This window comes from Amphiura filiformis, unplaced genomic scaffold, assembly GCF_039555335.1.
Source record: "Amphiura filiformis unplaced genomic scaffold, Afil_fr2py scaffold_31, whole genome shotgun sequence".
In the NCBI taxonomy this organism is placed as follows: Eukaryota; Metazoa; Echinodermata; class Ophiuroidea; order Amphilepidida; family Amphiuridae; genus Amphiura; species Amphiura filiformis.
The window spans coordinates 881,067-901,540 of record NW_027305495.1 but is presented as its reverse complement, the minus strand read 5'-3'; the positions used below and the strand labels follow the sequence as shown (position 1 = coordinate 901,540).

General features: G+C 35.4%; 1 protein-coding gene across 1 annotated transcript in view; it reads left to right on the top strand.

Moving 5' to 3' along the window:
* The window catches only part of LOC140143876 (muscleblind-like protein 1), a 485,567-nt gene that overhangs the window by 132,741 nt on the left and 332,352 nt on the right, over positions 1-20,474 (top strand). Inside the window, exon 4 of the mRNA XM_072165702.1 lies at positions 10,843-10,905. The gene's annotated coding sequence lies outside the window, so the exon portion shown is untranslated. The remainder of the gene's footprint in view (positions 1-10,842; positions 10,906-20,474) is intronic.

Below are 20,474 nucleotides of genomic sequence, written 5' to 3'. Positions count from 1 at the left end.
AACAACTTGAGGTCTTATTTTGATCTATAATGGTGAATAGATGTTATTAAACTATGATATTAAATCTTACAATGAGACCATATTGATAATATCTTCGATTCGTGGAAGGTAGTACTGGATTGAGGTGTTTTTAGATTTAAATTGGAAAATTCAGATGTCTAGCATGTCAATGGGATAGGCAATTTTCAAGCTTTTGTATTTAGTTGTGGCCCATCCAATCTTTATCTGATGTTTCTGTGATTTGGGCAATGGTTAGCTACAGTCACAGAGGATTTTTGGTGAAATTAATCGATATTGACAGTCTTGTAGTGTTTTGCATCAAAATATATTAACCCTAACCCGCCTGTATATACTACAAAATACTACTTGATATGCGCTGTTCGTGCGTGCATCCCACGTGGTGTGATGACGCAATCGCTCTAAGTGATATATATGCACGGTTTCGAAGCCCAAGACCTGTGGCAAGGTGTCGCCGACCGAGTGCTTGGCATGCGAGGGGTCTCGGGTTCGAATCCCACCCACAGCAAACAACTTCTTTCCTTCTTAGGGTTAGGGTTAGGTTACCACTATTGAAACTCAGTATATGCTTCCTTAACCCTAACCCGCATGTATACTACAAAATACTACTTGATATATGTGCTGTTCGTGCGTGCATCCCACGTGGTGTGATGACGCAATCGCTCTAAGTGATATATAGGCCGGGTTTCGAAGCCCAAGCCCTGTGGCAAGGTGTCGCCGACCGCGTGCTTGGCATGCGAGGGGTCTCGGGTTCGAATCCCACCCACAGCAAACAACTTCTTTCCTTCTTTTCTCTCTTTATTCTGTCCTTCTTTCCCTTCCCGTCGCCAAAAAGCCCTTAGGGGGTTTATGTTTTCATGAGCTTTAGAAAACCTGACATTTATTGTTATTAAATGTTTTGTATGTACCACATTGAATTTAGTCCTATAGCACTATCGGTGCCCGGTTAGGTACCGATGACTCTTTCTATCATACCCTGGTGATGTAATAGAATGTATCAAGCATAATAATTTGTAAAGTGTTATCGTTTTTCATTTGAATTTTGAAAAAAAGTGTGCTTTAATGTAACCGAGAATTTGAACCTCAAGTCAATTGGACAAAACTCCCACCTACACCCGCATTTTTTTAAAAGGTACCTCTTTTACTCTCCGGGCATAAATTAAGCACAGATAGTTGAGATTCAAGTCAATAACATTAGCCTTGGCTAGACAGGTATGTCCGTCCCGCCGTCCGTCCAGTCGTCCAGTTTATGCTTCTGGCCAGTCTGAGAGCATTGATCTTAACCTTAATATATTATCGTGTCTGAGTCCGTGTACCTCGTTTGAATTTGAAGGAGAAGGTAGTGACAAGTTGAATTTAATTTCTGTCTTCATTTTTTTCTTTCAATCCCGTCTGGCACTCTCTGGAAGGTGCCTCTATCCACATACTGTACCTCAAGTGTGTGAGTGCACTCTGAGTTGGTGTTCTTGTGTTATTTAGTATACAGGGATGTAAATCTTCAGGAAATTTCCTGGTTTCAGGAAATTTTGCTTGGATCTTCCCTGTACAAAGTATAAGGAAATACATATTTGCAAAGCAGTTTCATCCCTGAGTATAATGTGATTGAAGAAGTGATAGTTTTTCCAACAATCATAAACAGGATAAAGATAATTCAGTATCTCTCCATTTGGGGTGTCAACTGCAGACGACAAGTTTGAAAAAAAAAATTCAAAATTCAAGAATGTCAGAATTGTAAATTTTTATGACCATATTTGGAGTAGAAATTAAAAATGCATTAAAATGAGTACAAACAAGCCTAGTATTGGTTCAGTGGTTCTGGATATTTTAAGAAAATAACTCAAATTTTGGACTTTTTATCTACTGTTGATGTGGTACTCCCCCACCAATACAAATATGCATGATTACGAGGATGAAATATGGCACTTATTTTATTCAACAGGGATAAATATGAAGATTTACTACTTTATAAAAATGTGTGAATATTAAAGTCCACTTTCAGACACTTTTGTAGAGATTGTTTTATGAATAAATCCAATTTATGGCTTTATCTTCAAATGATAAACCATGAAATAACAACCATGTTGGATTTTCTGCATTCTTATATTTATTCTATTGTTTTGCATTTCTGAGGGATTTATATTGAGCTCTCCATATGATTTAAAAAATGGGCTATTCCAGTTGAAATCCATACACCCCCTGTAAGAAGAAATTACCTTAATCTTCCACATGGAGTGAATTTCAAATGGATTACTTGAATAGGTGATTCCATTTGAAATCTACACCCTGTGTGTGGGAGATTAAGATCATGTCTTTCATAGGGGGTGTATGGATTTCAACTGGAATAGCCCTCTAAAAGATGTTATTTATTAATCCATATTGAAATGGCAAAATTCTCTTGAAATAATGGCTGTTTACACGGTTTGGGAGATTTGTAGAATATAAAATAGATCTTCTGTATTTGAAACTGACTTGCAAATATGGTATTAGTTCACACTTTTTGCAATAACGCAGGTTGAACTACCGTATTGAAAATAGGAGATATAAAAATGTCGAAATAGCATTGAAAGTGCCAAATATATCTCTTGAAAATGTTAAGACGATCTTGGGTGAAATTAACATTGTTTTGCACAGTGCTTTTGATGAATAGCATTTTTGCTGTCAAGAAATGTAATGAAATTGAAATCAAGAGGCTAGTACAAGAAGGCCGTAACTGAAATAGCTGCTCTAAGACATTAACAATGCATTTTACATTGCGCACATGTACTATGACACCCAGCAGCTATCGAAGAATGCACCTTTTTACATTTAACCTATCAAAATCATCCATTTCAAAGTAATGCCTTGAGGCCAACACCCTTTTCCAGAAAGCTTTTTGCAGTTTTTTCTATGAAAATCATATATAATTGATTTTTTTAATATATTTTTTTCAGTTTTTCAATGCTCCTTATATAAAAAGTGCTTTGAGTATTTGAGCAAGATTTTTTCTAAGCATGACAGATATATTACTTTAAGATGCACAAAAGTGTTGTTGTAAAATTCTAGATTTTTTGTAAGAATTTGTCAAAAGGTTATCAAAAATGGCATACTCTGAGTTTGGTGCAGTCTTGAATGTTGGTCAATTCTAATGTATTTTATTATATCAAATTGTGCATATTACTTGTAGAGATTGGCATATTTGTATAAAAATTCATTAATCCACTCTATGATCAAGTCTAAATCGATAAATAACACAGGGGACTTTATTTATATCTAGCTTTGTGCTGCTCAGGATTTCAAAATAAGGGTCTGTGGAATTGACTTTCTCCTAAAAAATAATACAATCTAGGGAACTGAAATTTCACTTTCAAACCCTGTTTGAGATTCCCGTGTCTTTTAACCCCGTCGACATTCTTGCTATTCTTACACAGCCCCCGATTGGTATTATTACATGATATAATCATCTGGAGTACACAATCATTGCAATCAAAATAGAGCTCTTCAATCTCTCAGCAATTTTAAGCTGAAAAGGTAGAAACATCTGCTATGGTATCTTGCAAAGATTTGGTTAAAATGTTGGTTGCAATTTAAAAAAAAAATTTTTGTCAAAAAAGCATTTTTGACTTAATATTATGTCATTTTTTATCGTTATGTTCTCTCTAAATGTAAAAGAGTGAATTTCCACTCTTTCAAGGAGTTGAATGAAGGACAATCCATTTTTGAGTGGAAAACACTCTAAAATGAAAGAGAGCACTTTTTACTTAAGCCATATTCACTCTATTTGAGAGTATACAGACTACTTTTTTCAATCCTTTTAGAGTGAAGTTTTTCCACTCAAAAAGGGGTTGTCCTCCATTTCACTCTCTCACTCTTTTTTCCACTCTTTCCACTCGGTGTACATATGTCCAGACCAATTCAAACACATTCATCTCCAAAGTAGAAAGGCAGTATCTGTTTTGCACTATATTCACACATACTGTATTTTTACATGGGCAGGGCAGATGAACTGTTGATCTTCAGGTCAATAACCTGATGCAAGGAGAGACAGGTGAAGATGTCACATCATCAAGGCAAAAGCTCTTCATTATCTAGTCTATGATAAGCATCTATGTCAGTACAATCAATGCAACCTATTTATTATTGTTGATGCTCAGATGAATTCACTGAGATCTCATGCATGCTCATAGACAGGGACACAGTTCTGTAGTGCCAATATGTTTGTACATTCATAACATGACCTTTGAATGTGTTGGGTACTAAACCTCATACTCCAAAACTTTAGGTCAGGTCAAATTGAAGCTATGACTGTTTAACTCTCTTCATGCGAGTGTCAACAAAACTTGAACACAAAATAGATGTATTTCAAAGAACTCTACTTAGAAGAACAATATCCATCACAAAACTAGACAAAATGACGAATGCTGATCTATATACAAACACAAATGCTGAACCTGAATGGAGCAAAACCAGAGGATGATTTAAGGAAGCCCCATCATGCACTGCAAACGTGTTATCACCAGAGTTTCAACTGCCACTTTACTTTTCAAATCCCATTGAATTCTGTGCAAAAGATGTTGTTTAAGAATTGTGCGTGTGTCATTATTACTTGGTCGATTTCAGATCTAAAGTGATGTATGCATGAAGGATAATTCACACCTTCTGTAGGTAATATAAAATGTGAAATCGACTAGCATTGTGAATGCGTTTTTATTGTAAATATATCAGTCCAAATTCAAATTTAACCATGCCCGTCAATGCAATGTGCGTGCAGTGGTGTCATGTTCACTCACACAGCTGTGCTGACTGCAAGTCAACACAGTGGCGTGGTGGGAAGTGCTTAAATCATCCTCTGGAGCAAAACCATCCTCTGGAGCAAAACTGGGTGGGTCATCTATACAGACTCCCAGAAGAAACTCCAGCACGTCAAGCCCTAGCTGAATTTCAAAGAAAAACTAAGCGTCCTGTCGGATGCCCAAAACCAACGTGGGTGGCGCAAATGCAGAAAGTAGATGAACAAACTCTTACACAGACCAATGACAGAATAGCCTGGAGAGCAGTAGTAGCGTGCGCAATGGCAACATAGCCGAAAAGCGTCTACGATGATGATGATGCGAGTGTCAACTGCAGACGAAGTTTCAAATTCAAAAATTTCAGAATTTTAAATTATCATGACCTTTGGAGTCAGCATGAAAAATGCATTAAAATGAGTACAAACAAGCCTGGTATTGGTTCATGGTCAATATGAGTTTGTTTTAAATAAAACCATGTGATTCGTGCTTGATAATTATTTGCCTAACATATAAGGCATATTAAATGTTGTGATTACCGGAGACATCCTTTAAAATAGCTCTTGAAATTGTGAGAAAATACATCAAAAAGTTGGGACTTTTTTATGTTGAAGCCTTATAGCCAGCATGCAGAGCATTAATAGAGGTTATCCGTGTTCTATAAGCTGCATATCCTATCAACGACTGCTATACCTTGTTTAAGACTTTCAAAAGAAGTACATGCATGTGCAACCATGACTGTTTCAAAATAGCCCGCCAAAGTAATGCAGGTAACTCTGAGGTCATGCATTAAATTTGTTTGAATGAGGAATACTACGGGAATCGGCACCCTTTGTTAAAAGTCACGCATGAGTAAAGTGGATAACCTCTATTGAGGGTGGTGAACTGTGCCAGTGGACATGAGACCATTACTTGAGTCAAACTATGAAGTCATAAGATAATCTGGATTTGACTTAGATGTAGACTGGTAATTAACTTTGTACCTAGCTGTGTACCTTGTTAGTGCAAATTGAGGGCAGTTGTGTACGGAACGGGGTCAGGGGGAAGTTATACCTGGCTCGGAATACGGCGACAGAATTGACCAATCATCCCCATTTTGGCCCGTTTTTGCATTAAACCGTCAAATTTTCATGTGCTTTGCATGCATTCGTTCGATAAAGTCACTTTGGTAGTGATTCAGTGGAACAATTTTGCTATATTCCCTCCTTGGAAATTGCTTGGTACCTTTTCCATAGACAACTCAGCTAGAATTGTCTCCTGTTCAGACCTCAAACTTTTCCTCTTTTTAGCTGATTTCCTCTTTTGTTATTTGTTATTTTCAGCCCAATTTGAGTTTTTTTAGCATGATTTTTCTCTTTTTTAAAGCATTTTCCTCTTTTCAGTTTCAGGTCTACCTGTTCATTTGGCTTGCAAAATGTGTTGATTTTAGTCATGTAACTTTGTTTCAGTTCTTTAAGAGTGCTTTACTCACAATTGCATCACAGTCACAGATCAGGTTTGTGACACGGAACATGAGATATAGCAGCAGAAAAAAATATTTTTTCATTTGTGGTATATACCTGAAATGACTTGCAGAACTTTGTTAGTTAGAGCTTGGTTAGAGATATAAGGATTGGTGTAAAAAAAGTCCCCTAAATTTGTCCTGTTGGTCAATAGAAATCAGCTGATGTTTTTTTAACCTAGAATTCCTCAATATTATTATTAAAAAATACAGAAAAAAGGTAAGAAATCACCCTAATTGACCTGATATGAAAGTACATCATGTCACCCTGTTCATATAATGTAATATAAACACCCAACAAGACAGACAAAAACAAAGAACGTTCTTCAAAAGTAGCAGAATTTGATACTATGTCTACTCGTTACGGTCATCAGAATGTCAGAATGGAGATGAAATTGTGCGAAATTTGAGCCGGTTAAACAAGTGGTTGTATGCGAAGACAAACATGAAGTCAATAATATCTTATGTCTGACTTGAATCGTTAAATGTCATATGACCATGTCCATAACACTCAAGCTCGCTGGTCAAAATGTGAAAATGTTCTTGCTTAATAAAGGACAGGTACGTCCATAGCCACGATTTATTGAGGTATTCCAGTTGAAAGCCATACACCTCCATATAAAAGACCTTATTCTCCCACCGTGTAGATTTCAAATGGAGTCACCCATTCAGGTAACCCTGAAATTCACACTACCTGTGTGGAAGATTTTAAGTCCATGTCTTTCATAGGAGGACTGTATGGATTTCTACTGGAACAGCCCTTAGCGTAGCTAATATTTATTGACAGTGGGGTTTGCCGGATTTCCGAAGAACTTTTTTTTCAGGAAAAAATGTTTATTTCCCAGCAATAGAGATAAATTTCCCTCCAACTTAGCAGGATTTCCCACCATTTCTTATGTATTTTTTTATCCAGAAAAGCAAAATTTCCCTCCAAATGACCAAGGAGATTGCCAAATTGCCAATTTTTTTCAGGCCTGCCCCTTCCTCCAACTCATCTGGTGGGCCTATTTGAACATGTCAAACTATTGGACCTCATGTAATCCTCCACCCAATATTAAGACTTTTTTAGACACATTGTTACATATGTGACCCGGTCTGACAAAACCAGGACCAAGTCACAATTTTGACACTTCATGATTTGAATAAAATGTAAGAACTAGACGATAAGCTTTAAAATTATACCAAAATTATATAAATAGTATCAATACTTTTCAAGATATGGATAATTTTGTAAATGATACCTTGATATTTTTGCCAAATTGCTATGCTGAGTAATGGGCTAATTAGTTGCCTGCCTTACACAGGATTGAATAGGGATTATCATAGTTCAACTGTTAATTATTGATTAAATAAACCTCTTTTTAATAAGTACTTTCAAGAATTTGAAAGTCCACATAGTCCCACAGTATACCATGAAATTAAAAATTCCAAAATTTTTTTCATGGGAATGTCATCTTTAAAGGCCTATAACTCAAAAACATGTTCCGGGTTCTGCTCCCACAAAACCAGACATAAGTCACTAATTTTGAAAATTGAGTTTTTGATGTCATCATTTAGTATAGATCTTCAGCTTTCATTAATTGATACCAAAATTATGTTACTGGGACAAGTCGTCCTCATTCTACGGTCTTTCAACAGGTAGGGGGGATTAGCAACACATAAAGAAAAGGCAAATGCAAGAAAAAGGGCTTTAAAGTTTTAAAATGACATGTTAAGGACTTGTTTTGGCTCAGAAAATGCTAAATTTGGGTGCTTTAGACGTAAAAGAATATTTTGTTATCAATGGTAGGTTAAAGTAAACATATTAAGGAATCAAAAAATAATAAAAACTGAAAAACAAAATCTGCAAGGTTTTTCACCCCATTCCCAACTTTGACTCGCCGTATCTCGAAATGGCTGAGTGTGACTTATGGCGGGTTTCGTCAGAGCGGGTCACATATGTTTACTAAAAAGTGGACTTTTTGATAGATGTAGGTGGGTGGGTGTGTTGCACCTGGCTATGCATGAACTAGTTGAGGGATGATGGTAATTATCTGCCTGCTCCGATCTCCATAGAAACCATATTGAATTATTCATTACAATACATTATTATCATATCAAATATTTAGTTTGTTCAAAAATGAAGATGGTAGGTTTATAGCTAATATAATTGACCTGTTAGGCCAAGTAAAAAAATTATTAGTTTCTCATCCTAACTTTTTTCAAAAAGGAGGATGAGGGCACTTTTTTTTTGCCTTTTCCAAAACAACAGTTTTTTTCCACAAAGACAATAGATCTAGTCTCTTTTTGGCAAGACTTCCATTTATCCCGCCATTATGTTTTTACATGTTCATTAGGGACCGATCGTTATTTACGGCAGGGGGGGTAATGGGCGTTTTGGAAAAAATATCGACAAACAATTTCGCGTTCCCCCCTCGCGTCCGCTCAAAATTTTCGGATTCCCCTTGTTTTCCGAATTTCTCCATTTAAAACTTAACATTCCCCCCTCTTGGTTCAACAAAAAATTTTGCGTTCCCCCCTCAAGACCCCAAACATTTTTCGGATCCCCCCCTCAACACGCCCATTACCCCCCCTGTCGTAAATAACGATCACTCCCTTATAAACAAAATAGCTGCAAACAAGACTATAAAAGGTACTGACACCAAAACTAGCTGCAAATGAGTTTAGAAAAGGTACTGACAGCAAAAATCAATCAAAATTTTGTCTTTTATTGTTTTTTTGTAGACAAAAAACCCAACTTTTGATGCAGCAGCAAAAAACGATGCGGACGGGACGAGAAACTATTGTTTTTTTATTTGGCCTTACATACAAACATATGTATTTAGTGATATTTGGAAGATTTGAAATGAATCAAACAGTAAGTGCACTTAAATTCAATCTTTTCAAGATAAACATTGTATGCTTAAAGGATTTATGCCGCTAAAAACCTTGTCAAAATTGTAATTTCAGTGATGGATGTGACAATTTTGCTCAAAGAATGGTAAAACAAGACGAAATTGAACACAAATCACACACCATTTTGAATTGAAATGGGTTATTCCATTTAGAATCCACACTACCCCTCAGATTTTGGAAATATCTTCCACAGGGGGAACATGAATTTCAAATGGAATGAACATATTAGGCAGCTCCATTTGAAATTCGCCCTCCCTCAGTGAAAGATTCAGGTTGAACATATACTATTAGGCAGCTTCATTTGAATTTCATACACCCTCTGAGAAAGATTCAACCTGAATCTTTCACTGAGGGAGGGCAAGTTTCAAATGGAGCTGCCTTAAATGTGTTCATTCCATTTGAAATTCATACTCCCCCTGTGGAAGATATTTCCAAACTCTTCCACGGGGGGAGTGTGAATTTTAAATGGAATAACCCAATTGCTTCACCCAACATGTTACTCTTTATGCTGGATATCATTGCATTTGTACGATACGGAATTAACATAATCTTGAATATCGTGTCTGCGAAGATAACATGTGTTTGGCGGCAGGTGAACGGACGGACAGACAGACTTATATTTGCTTTTCCTCCAGTGACTGTCATCCATCAAGATTATGGCAATGCACAAATCCTAAGACTCACTACAGAGTGTTTCAAAAAAGGGGAGGAAATGAATGAAGGAGGGAGAAAAATCCTAGCGCTATCAAGTATCATTTTCTTTCATTGAAGAAAATGAAAAGTCAAACTCTGTGTCAGAAAGACAGTTGATGCTTAACCTAAGATTGTGGGAATATATACAAATCCAAAAGACTACAATTTTTTTTAAACAATCATAAAATCGATAATATATTTCCAAAAGACATTTAACATCAAATATAAATTATTTTCAGTCAACAAGTAGTCTTATTTGTTATTAGATAATGATTATTTGAAATATAACGATTTTTTGAAATAGATCGAATAACGAATAAGACCTTGAACAAATATTCTATGTCAACTTTTGAAGTATATGTGGCCCTTTAAGTGCATTGGTGGTATGAGCTGTACAATGGACTACAAATACCGTAACCATGCAGGTATAAGCCCACCTTCAGCTATAAGCCCATCCCTTTTTTCAAAACATTCTGGAAAATAGGGTACACTCTTAGCCCAAGTAATTTTGGCCAAGTTCTTATAGCAAATCAATGCTCTACTCTCACATTGAATTACAAATATAAACAAAGCTATCTGTTAAAAATTAACTTTCCATACTTTTTTAAAACTTGACTTATATGATTACCCAGCAAACACAAAATGTTTTTTAAACGTTTTAAACAGGTTATATTTTGGGTTATTTAAGTGAAATCACTCAATCTGAGGGGTGGCTTATACCCAAGTGGTTATGGTAAATATAGGTGTACCCATTTTCTGAAAATCTGAAACAGAGTCAAGCATTCCCGTCATTTCAAGATGGCTGCCAGTCCAATCCAGTATTTTCTAAAATGCCTCTTTAAAACTCCATAAATGAACATGTGAAAAACCACACAACTGTGATGGTAAGCTTGTCAATGATGCTATTAACGAGTTGTCGTTTCTCATTTACAATGTTAATTTTCTTTTTCGTGTGTGTTTTATCCTTTGCAGGTTAACTCAAAGCTTGGACAAGACAACTCTGATGGGACCATCGTCAGTTACCACGGTAATCAGGTAAAACCCGTTCCCATGGTAATCTCGCTTGTTGTTTCTAGACAATCACATGTTCCTCTCTCACTCAGACTTTTTCTTCTTAAGAGCTATTTGATTTACCAATGGATTTAGCTACATGGCAGAATTAGTGGGATGATTTGCACGTATCCCATAGTGCATTGTTGTAAGGCATATAACCTTTAGATAGATGTATAGACTTAATAGCGTAAGATGAGGAAGGATGAGATGAATTATGGGATTGGGTATGATTGCTAGGTTAGCTTAGGGTGATTAGCCTGGATTTATTGGAAAATTATTATAATGTATCCCTGTAAGATCAAAAAATGCAAAAAAAATTATGTTTCTACATGATGTACGAACTCTTATATAGCACTTCCATGCAAATTTCTGTTGTAACAAGCTTGCTCAGTGGCAAAAGTTTTCCAATGCAGCAAACAAAACTTTGTCGCATAAAGTGTTTGTCGCAAAAACACTTTGTGACAAAGTTTGCTGCAAGAAAAGATAAACAGGCCTTGATCAAAGCTCTAAACGTCTTAGTTGCGGACTGCAAACTCGTGGTCTGTTGCTACGGAAAAAATGCACGCAAAAACGGCCCTCTACGTACTCAAAATTATATTGAGCAGTTTGCACAATCCTAGTTATTCCTCGCAATGCATTTTGGGATACCTACCCCAGTTCCTCATTACCACAATAAAAACCTTTACAAAGTTGTGCTTCTGCCCCGTGGTCTCACTCCGAGCAAGAGTAGGCAATGGTAGAAGCTAGCAAATAAGCTATTTTGGTTTGAATTGATTTACCGCTTACTTGGTGGTGGTGTATTCGAAATGAGGGATTTAAATCCCCTCGGATCGTCTCTACTGATTAGCCAGGTACACAGAGCACAATGTCTGCTATGTGACAAAGAGACATTGGGCTATTCCATTTAAAATCCACACTACCCCTGTGGAAGGTTTAGCTAAAGTCTCCCACAGAGGGAGTAAGAGTATCAAATAGAATAGACAATTGGGTAGCTTCCATTTGAAATGCTCACTCCAGTTGTGGAAGATATAGGTAAAGCAATAATACAGGGGTATGGGTTTCAAAATGATTAACTGTGACCAACTACATTTGAAAAACATACTCCCCCTTTGGAAGCTATTTCCAAAATCTTTCACAGGGGGAATGTGGATTTCAACTGGAATAGCCCAATATCTGCTATGTGACAATGAGACACATTACGTATGATAACCTATTAATGTTTACCAATACATCCTCACGTAAGCTGGATGCGCACCGTTGCGTCGTGCTACACATTATCATTTTCAATGTAATTACGATGAGTGAAAGAAATATAGATTGAGCTCATTTCACGACATGCTCGCTGCTTAGATTATATTTCGGCACATTTCCTGATATCAGTACCGTGAATTGGGTTTGGTACAAATATGTAAATTGTGATGACGTAATTTTTCCATTAAACGTGCAAATTGATGTCGGTGACCTGGTACAGATCTCCTTATTTGAGAAAATACGTTCTGATTATTTGTATATAGTTTTCAGATCAAGCATGTAAATATACTTCGGTTTTACTAAAATTAGCACAACAGCCTGGGTTTTTAGGTTGCCCGCAGTATTATGCATACAGTAGAGGATTTCATATGCTACACATATGAATTATTCAATTTTGATTGCATTTTTAGAATTTTGAATGTTTTATGGAATGACAGAACTGTGGATTGGTACAATTTCATCAATTTCTTGATACGACTTGCTCGTCATTCAGTTGCAAGTTTTATAAAAGGTCAAGTTGTGTTCAAAATTTCAAAATAGATAAAAGTGTTAGAACAAAATAGTTTTTGCAGCGATTAGTGGGGGAAAATATGTGACTGATGCTTATTTTAGACTGGATATTTTTTGAGTATTTGGGTTACAAAATAGTGGGAATTTTGCTGATTTGGTAAAGGGGAATTTGAACAAACATGTATAGTAAGCAAAGAATTGGACCGGATATAATCGGCAAAAAGAAATTTGTTGCTATAGTTTTCACAAGTGAATAGATAAACAAAGAAATACTACAAGGTGGTTGAGTTGATTGACAGCATCCTCCACTTTATCCCATCAGCATCATCAGGTGAAAGCTCATAACCCTGGTGAAATTTAGGCATGAAATGTGTTCTATATATTTGCCAAATGCGATACTCATAATCATGTTTGCTTATGGAATCCAATCTGATGAAGCAATTTATCTCAAAACTTGGAATAAGAATATTTGGGTGATGGGCCTCGATGTGAGACAGAAAACATTGCACATTATAATCAGCAGGGAAAAAAAATAACCAGAGGCACCACATGCAATGCCTTGGGAGCCCCATGCCTTTGCCTTGGTACCCCTCAAAATTTGTGGCTTTGGATATATTCTTTAGCATGTGATTGCCTTGGTGCCTTACTAGACCTTTAAGCAGAATTGCCTGTCTGCCCTTGAAAATGCTAAAATGAACTTTTTTCGCCAGCCCATACGCGGGGCTGGTATCTATTTCTGAGATTGGGTTTGTATGCTCAAGAGATTAACTTTATTGGTATTGGTAAGAATTATTTTATTTTACTTTTTGAGGTGGAATGTTTTAAAATTATTGTTATTCGATTTGTAAGGAAAAGTAAGTATGTTTTGCCGTTTCAACGAATGAAAACGCAGTGAGTATTACCAAAGTTATGTTTGAACTAATTATGACTTTAAAAGTTCTAGGTATAGGCCTAAATGTAACCATAATACATGTAGTTAATATACAGCATCATTATGGTCAGCAGAAGAAAATTACATCACCGATCAGTGTCTTTGACCGGGGGACCTTACTCCTTGACCACTGAACAGCGTGATATCATGTTGATAACAGATCTATAGAATCAAAATCTTCATCATATCACAGATTCTCAACAATCTGTGATCATATGGACCATATTGATGTGAAAGTAGTTATCTGTCATATCCTGCGCCGTTTTATGGATAAAAATGAATCAAAGTTTTTTTGATGAAATTGTTGCTATCATAAACATCAGTTTTGTCTTTTCAACGGGAAAAATCCGATGCAAAATAAAGTTTTTAGGGCCTGGCTATAATATGGGCATAATTTATGCATGTAGGCCTATAGTATTGAACAATGTACCCCATTTGACATGCACTTATAGATAAATAAATTGTCTTACTTTATTAATTTAATAACTTCTTTATTATAAATAAAATGACACATAACTTATGTGAAGTCACTTTCTATCTTTTTTATTTGATTCATAAAATTACATTTAACAAAATGATTGAAGAGAAAACACACAAGGCACTAGGCAGACTGTTATAGAATGGAGTAGGTAAGATGCCATGTCCCTAGCTTCGCAGGAGTTTCCGACTAGCAATTAACATGATCAGCACATTCAGAAAAACACAGTTTAAGAGTGAAGATTGTAGTGAGTAATCAGTCCTTTATAAATGTGCTGGTCACTATCTATTATAATATAGTAGGCTTAAACTATACATTGCGAATTAATATCAAGTTATTTTAAAATAAAATGTACATGTAAGTTAACTCAAACCGGCAGTGTATTTGTGACGTGGTATATCGAAAGCAGTGAAATCGGACATTCCTAAGCGAAGATATTGAGTTAGTAAGTTCTGGTATTACAAAATTGGAAATTGAGATATCGTAGGTAAAAAGCTGAAAAAAAAAAAACAAACAAACAACAACAACAACAACAAAACAAAAACAGACCAGAACAATTTGGAGTAATGAATTAAAGAGTTGACATGAGATTAGGAATTAATGTTTTCTGCTGTTTCAGTGTACATGTTCTCATCGTTGATGGTTTGGTGGACTGTTATGTAACATGGATGTAAGCATGATCCTAAAAATGCCTTTCACATTGACCAAAACTAATTACAAGACCTCTTCTACATTGAGGCTGGCTTTCCCTTTTAAAGGGAATTTTTATCCCTGAATCGGGCCAGAAAACATTGCATATTTATACAATACTACAATATTACAAAATAACCGGAGGCACGAGGGCAATTGCCTTGGGTGCCTCATGCCTGCCCTTTGCCTTGGTGCCCCTCAAAATGTGTAGCTTTGGATATAATCTTTAGCATGTGATTGCCTTGTTGCCCTAGCAGGTCTTAGCTGCCCTCAAAAATGCCAAAATGAACTTTTTGCCCTGAATCGGCCACTAACCTTGAATCGTTTCTCAGTCTATGTTTGTCTTCAAGAACATTTGATATTTTAAGTGACACATTTTTACCTCAAAATAAAGTCTTTATTCTGGTCAGTGTTTGATACTTTTTCACCTTTTCACAATATCACAATAATTAAGCCATTGAATAACCAATTGGTGCATTCACACCATCAGGTAGTTGACCCACTTTTCTGCTAATTCAATACCTTTATTTCCTTTCATTTCATTGACAATGACCTATTTTCATATGTTATGGCTGTTCCAAATTTTTCTACCAGCATGCAATATACACCCTGGTTATACCCACTGGCCCTGTACAAACCAATATGCCTTATTTTGTCTGTTATTATTGAAGTCCAACAAGTTTTGAGGCTCTGCAGAGGACAACCCAATACTCGTGTATAATTTCCTGTCTGCAAATTTCCTTATACCGGTGTAAAAAATAGCATCATTTCTAAAGCTTCAGTTCACAGTCTACATGTATTATCATTATTGAAGTTAAATTTCAGGGGATGAGTTTCTATACCTTACAATGCAATGATCAATGATAAGTTCAGAGTAAGGTGTGATCTACAGAACTGTGTACTTTAGTGATGAGCATGATGAATCCTAGAGTCACTTGAGTCTATCCATATCAATTTTCTTAACCGATCAAAATTTTGTGATTAATGTCTTCACAATTTGGCAATTTTCGAAACTCTTTCATTCTTTTCAATTTGAATTCTCTACCAATTTAAACATCAAAATCTTATCCTTTATGAATATACAATTTAGCATGCACAATTATGCATTAACTTAACGACTCGCAAATACGAACAAAATATATGCGACAAATTATGGAAATTTTACATATAGCTGTCATACGCGAGGAAGTTAAAATAATAATAATGAAAACGAGCTTCACGACTGATGAAAAAACAGAATCACTTCTATCGGATCACATTACATTATTCCTTTTCCTATTCACCAACTCTCTCTAACAAGTGCCTATAATATCACCAATATAATTTGGAGGGTTTTAGGCAAGAAGACGCTTTCTGCAATAGCTGCCTTATATGCAATGTGCATTCTGCTTATATTGTACATCTAAAAATCTTACACCCGGCAGCTATTGCAGAAAGCGTCTTCTTGACTTAAACCCCCAATATTTCTTACCTACTTTTGTTTGATTTATCCGCAAGGCAAAACACAAGTACAGGTTATGTACTTTTTTTTTCTCCTTTAGACATTATGATAACAAACTTTGATGTAAACTAGAAGGGGGTATTTTGTAATTCAGCATGTTTGCTATGATCATAATCCGTGCCACAACTTTTGCATCGCCATAAGTGCAAATAATGACAGATTTTTTTCACTTCTGCACCGATTATGCCAATATACTGCATTGCATGAAAGTTTTGTGAATCTTTGCCAGGGTTTTATAATTTCAATTTTGAATCAAAGGGTCGTTATAAACCCCAATTTTGGCCACATCCAGCTGTCACCTTATATTTGTCTACATTTTTAGGCCAGAGCTGGATTAGATTTTTCCAAATTTCTGGTTTCAAAACTGATTTCATTTTTAGTCACACATTTTCATGCTATACAAAATAAAATCCATGTGATTTGAAAATAAAATAGACCAAATTTACAATAAAGTTGACCAAGTTGCTGAAATGAAAATAAAGTGGACCAAGTTGCCGAAATGACAATAAAGTGGACCAAGTTGCCGAAATGACAATAAAGTGGACCAAGTTGCCAAAATGACAAAAAAGTGGACCAAGTTGCCAAAATGACAACAAAGTGGACCAACCCAGCAAACACAAAACGTTTTCGACATCATTTGCAAAAGGTTATAAAAGGTTGTCAGAAAGCGCTTAAATGTCAGGTTATATAAAGGGTACATTAATGGTATAAAATGTTTTCATAACATTAAATAACATTTGTTGGTAATTTACTGCACAGCAAATACAAATGTTTTACAGAAAACATTTAAATGTCGTGTTATATAAAGGATATAAAAACGTTTAAATAACATTCCAAAAACATTTGTGAAAACTTGGTACAAATCATTCTAAACAGAATGTTATTTTGGGGTTGAAAAATATTTTGCAAAAATGTTTGCCCAAAATATTTGCAATAACGTTTTAAAAATGTTTTCACGACCTTTATATAACCCGACATTTAAATGTTATTAAAACGTTTTGTAAAAAACATTTTAAGAACATTTCTGTGTTTGCTGGGTGCAAATATTTTAACATAATGTTATTTAAGTGTTGACAAAATATTTGGCCTAAAATATTTTCAAAAATAGTTTACAATGACATTTCGAAAACATTTTAAAAATATTGTTGTAATGTGTTTTCATACAAAACGTTTTAAAACGATTTAGACCTTTATATAACCCGACATTTTAATGTTATTAAAACGTTTTTACTTGCCAAAACGCAAAATATAACTTATTTAAAACGTTTTAAAAACGTTATTGTGTTTGCTGGGAAGTTGCCGAAATGACAATAAAGTGGACCAAGTTGCCAAAATGACAATAAAGTGGACCAAGCTGCTGAAATGACAATAAAGTTGACCAAGTTGCTGAAATGAAAATAAAGTGGACCAAGTTGCCCAAATGACAATAAAGTGCACCAAGCTGCTGAAATGACAATAAAGTTGACCAAGTTGCTGAAATGAAAATAAAGTGGACCAAGTTGCCGAAATGACAATAACGTGGACCAAGTTGCTAAAGTGACAATAAGTGGACCAAGTTGCCGAAATGACAATAAAGTGAACCAAGTTGCCAAAATGACAATAGAGTGGACCAAGTTGCCGAAATGACAATAAAGTGGACCAAGTTGCCAAAATGACAATAATGTGGACCAGGTTGCCGAAATAGAAAAAAAGTGGACCAAGTTGCCGAATAGCAATAAAGTGGACCAAGTTGTCAAAATGACAATAATGTAGACCAAGTTGCCGAAATGACAATAAAGTGGACCAAGTTGCCGAAATGACAATAAAGTGGACCAAGCTGCTGAAATGACAATAAAGTTGACCAAGTTGCTGAAATGAAAATAAAGTGGACCAAGTTGCCGAAATGACAATAAAGTAGACCAAGTTGCCGAAATGACAATAACGTGGACCAAGTTGCTAAAGTGACAATAAGTGGACCAAGTTGCCCAAATGACAATAAAGTGAACCAACCCAGCAAACACAAAAACGTTTTAAAAACGTTTTAAATAAGTTATATTTTGGCTTTTGGTTTAGGTAAAAACATTTTAATAACATTAAAATGTCGGGTTATATAAAGGTCATGATAACGTTTTAAAACGTTTTGTATGAAAACACACTACAACAATATTTTTAAATGTTTTCAAAAAATGTTATGGTAAACTATTTTTTGCAAACATTTTTGCCAAATATTGTGTCAATACTTAAATAACATTATGTCAAAATGTTTGAACCCAGCAAACACAGAAATGTTCTTAAAATGTTTTTTTCAAAACCTTTTAATAACATTTAAATGTTGGGTTATATAAAGGTCATGAAAACGTTTTTAAAACGTTATTGATAATATTTTGGGCAAACATTTTTCGCAAAATATTTTATCAACCCCAAAATAACATTCTGTTTAGAATGTTTTGTATTAAGTTTTCCAGAATGTTTTTGGAATGCTATTAAAACGTTTTTATACCCTTTATATAACCCGACATTTAAACGTTTTCTGTAAAACATTTTTGTTTGCTGAGCAGTAGATTATCAAAAATGTTTTTAAGGTTATGAAAACGTTTTATACTCTTAAAATACCCTTTATATAACCCGACATTTAAATGTTTCTGATAACCTTTTATAACCTTTTGCCAATGATGACGAAAACGTTTTGTGTTTGCTGGGAAGTTGCCAAAATGACAATAGAGTGGACCAAGTTGCCCAAATGACAATAAAGTGGACCAAGTTGCCAAAATGACAATAATGTGGACCAAGTTGCCGAAATGGCAAAAAAGTGGACCAAGTTGCCGAAATAGCAATAAAGTGGACCAAGTTGTCAAAATGACAATAATGTGGACCAAGTTGCCGAAATGGCAATAAAGTGGCCCAAGTTGCCGAAATGGCAATAAAGTGGACCAACGTTGCCGAAATGACAATAAAGTGGACCAAGTTGCCGAAATGACAATAAAGTGGCCCAAGTTGCCGAAATGGCGACAGAGTGGACCAAGTTGCCAAAATGATAATAAAGTGGACCAAATTGCCAAAATAACAATGAAGTGGACCAAGTTGCCAAAATAACAAAAAAGTGGACCAAGTTGCCGAAATGACAACAAAGTGGACCAAGTTACTGATATGACAACAAAGTAGACCAAGTTGCCAAAATAAAAATAAAGTGGACTATGTTGCTGAAGTGAAAATTCTCTGTAATCCGAGACCCAATTAAAAATTGGTTGCTGACCTGTGTGCGCAACACACCACTTTCGGTCTGGTTGACAGGACGTCATAGCAAACTTTTTTAATCGGTCTCAGATTATAGTGCACTTGTCAGATTCAATGTTATTTAGCATTCCATTAATAATAAATAAGGGGGCCAATGGTGGATCATAAGGGATTTGTCATGTTAGTTCGGTCCACCTGCCCAAAGTGGGCAAGAGCAAGCGATTTCATACTAATTTATCTTTAAAACAATCAATCAATCTTTATCTTTATTTCATTCAAAATACAACAATACAATAACAGCAAAACAACACATTTGAATGAGGAGATGCTCAGAAGGCCAAAAAGGCCTGAACAAGCACCCCCTTAACCTTAGCCTAAGTTTCTTAATTTGTCTAATAAAATACAATTTCATACATACAAACACCCCCCACCCTCTTTCATACATTCATGTAGAACGAACTAAGCAGGAAAAAATGATGAATAAAGAACATGCAGAATATAAATTAGGATTTCATAACATTTGCTCACGACGTATATCGCACAAGAAAGCTGACATTTTGTGAATATAGTATAAATGCTAAGAGCTAAGTTAATTTTAATCGATTTTTTGTTTTAAAAGGAGAAAAATAAAAATAAGTAAATGCCTGAAGCATTAGATTTACATTTATTAACAATTATACAAATTTCTGCATAAATCCCGTAAAAAAAAACTTTGTCTGATGACATTTTACCCTTCTAAACAGCATAATGTCTAATTATTTGGCAGATCTTCACTGGGGTGCGTTGCAAGCTGTCAGGTTTTGGCAAAATTCAGAAATACTAAGGTACAATTGGGATAAGGAATAGCTACTGAGAGCATGTGTAGTGTATTCAAGAGTTACTCTAATGTGTGCAATAATGCTGAATCTACAAAAGAGTCAATGTAGAGCACTTTTTCTAGCCCTGGAACCAGTGCCGTGACCAGTATTATGAAGGTA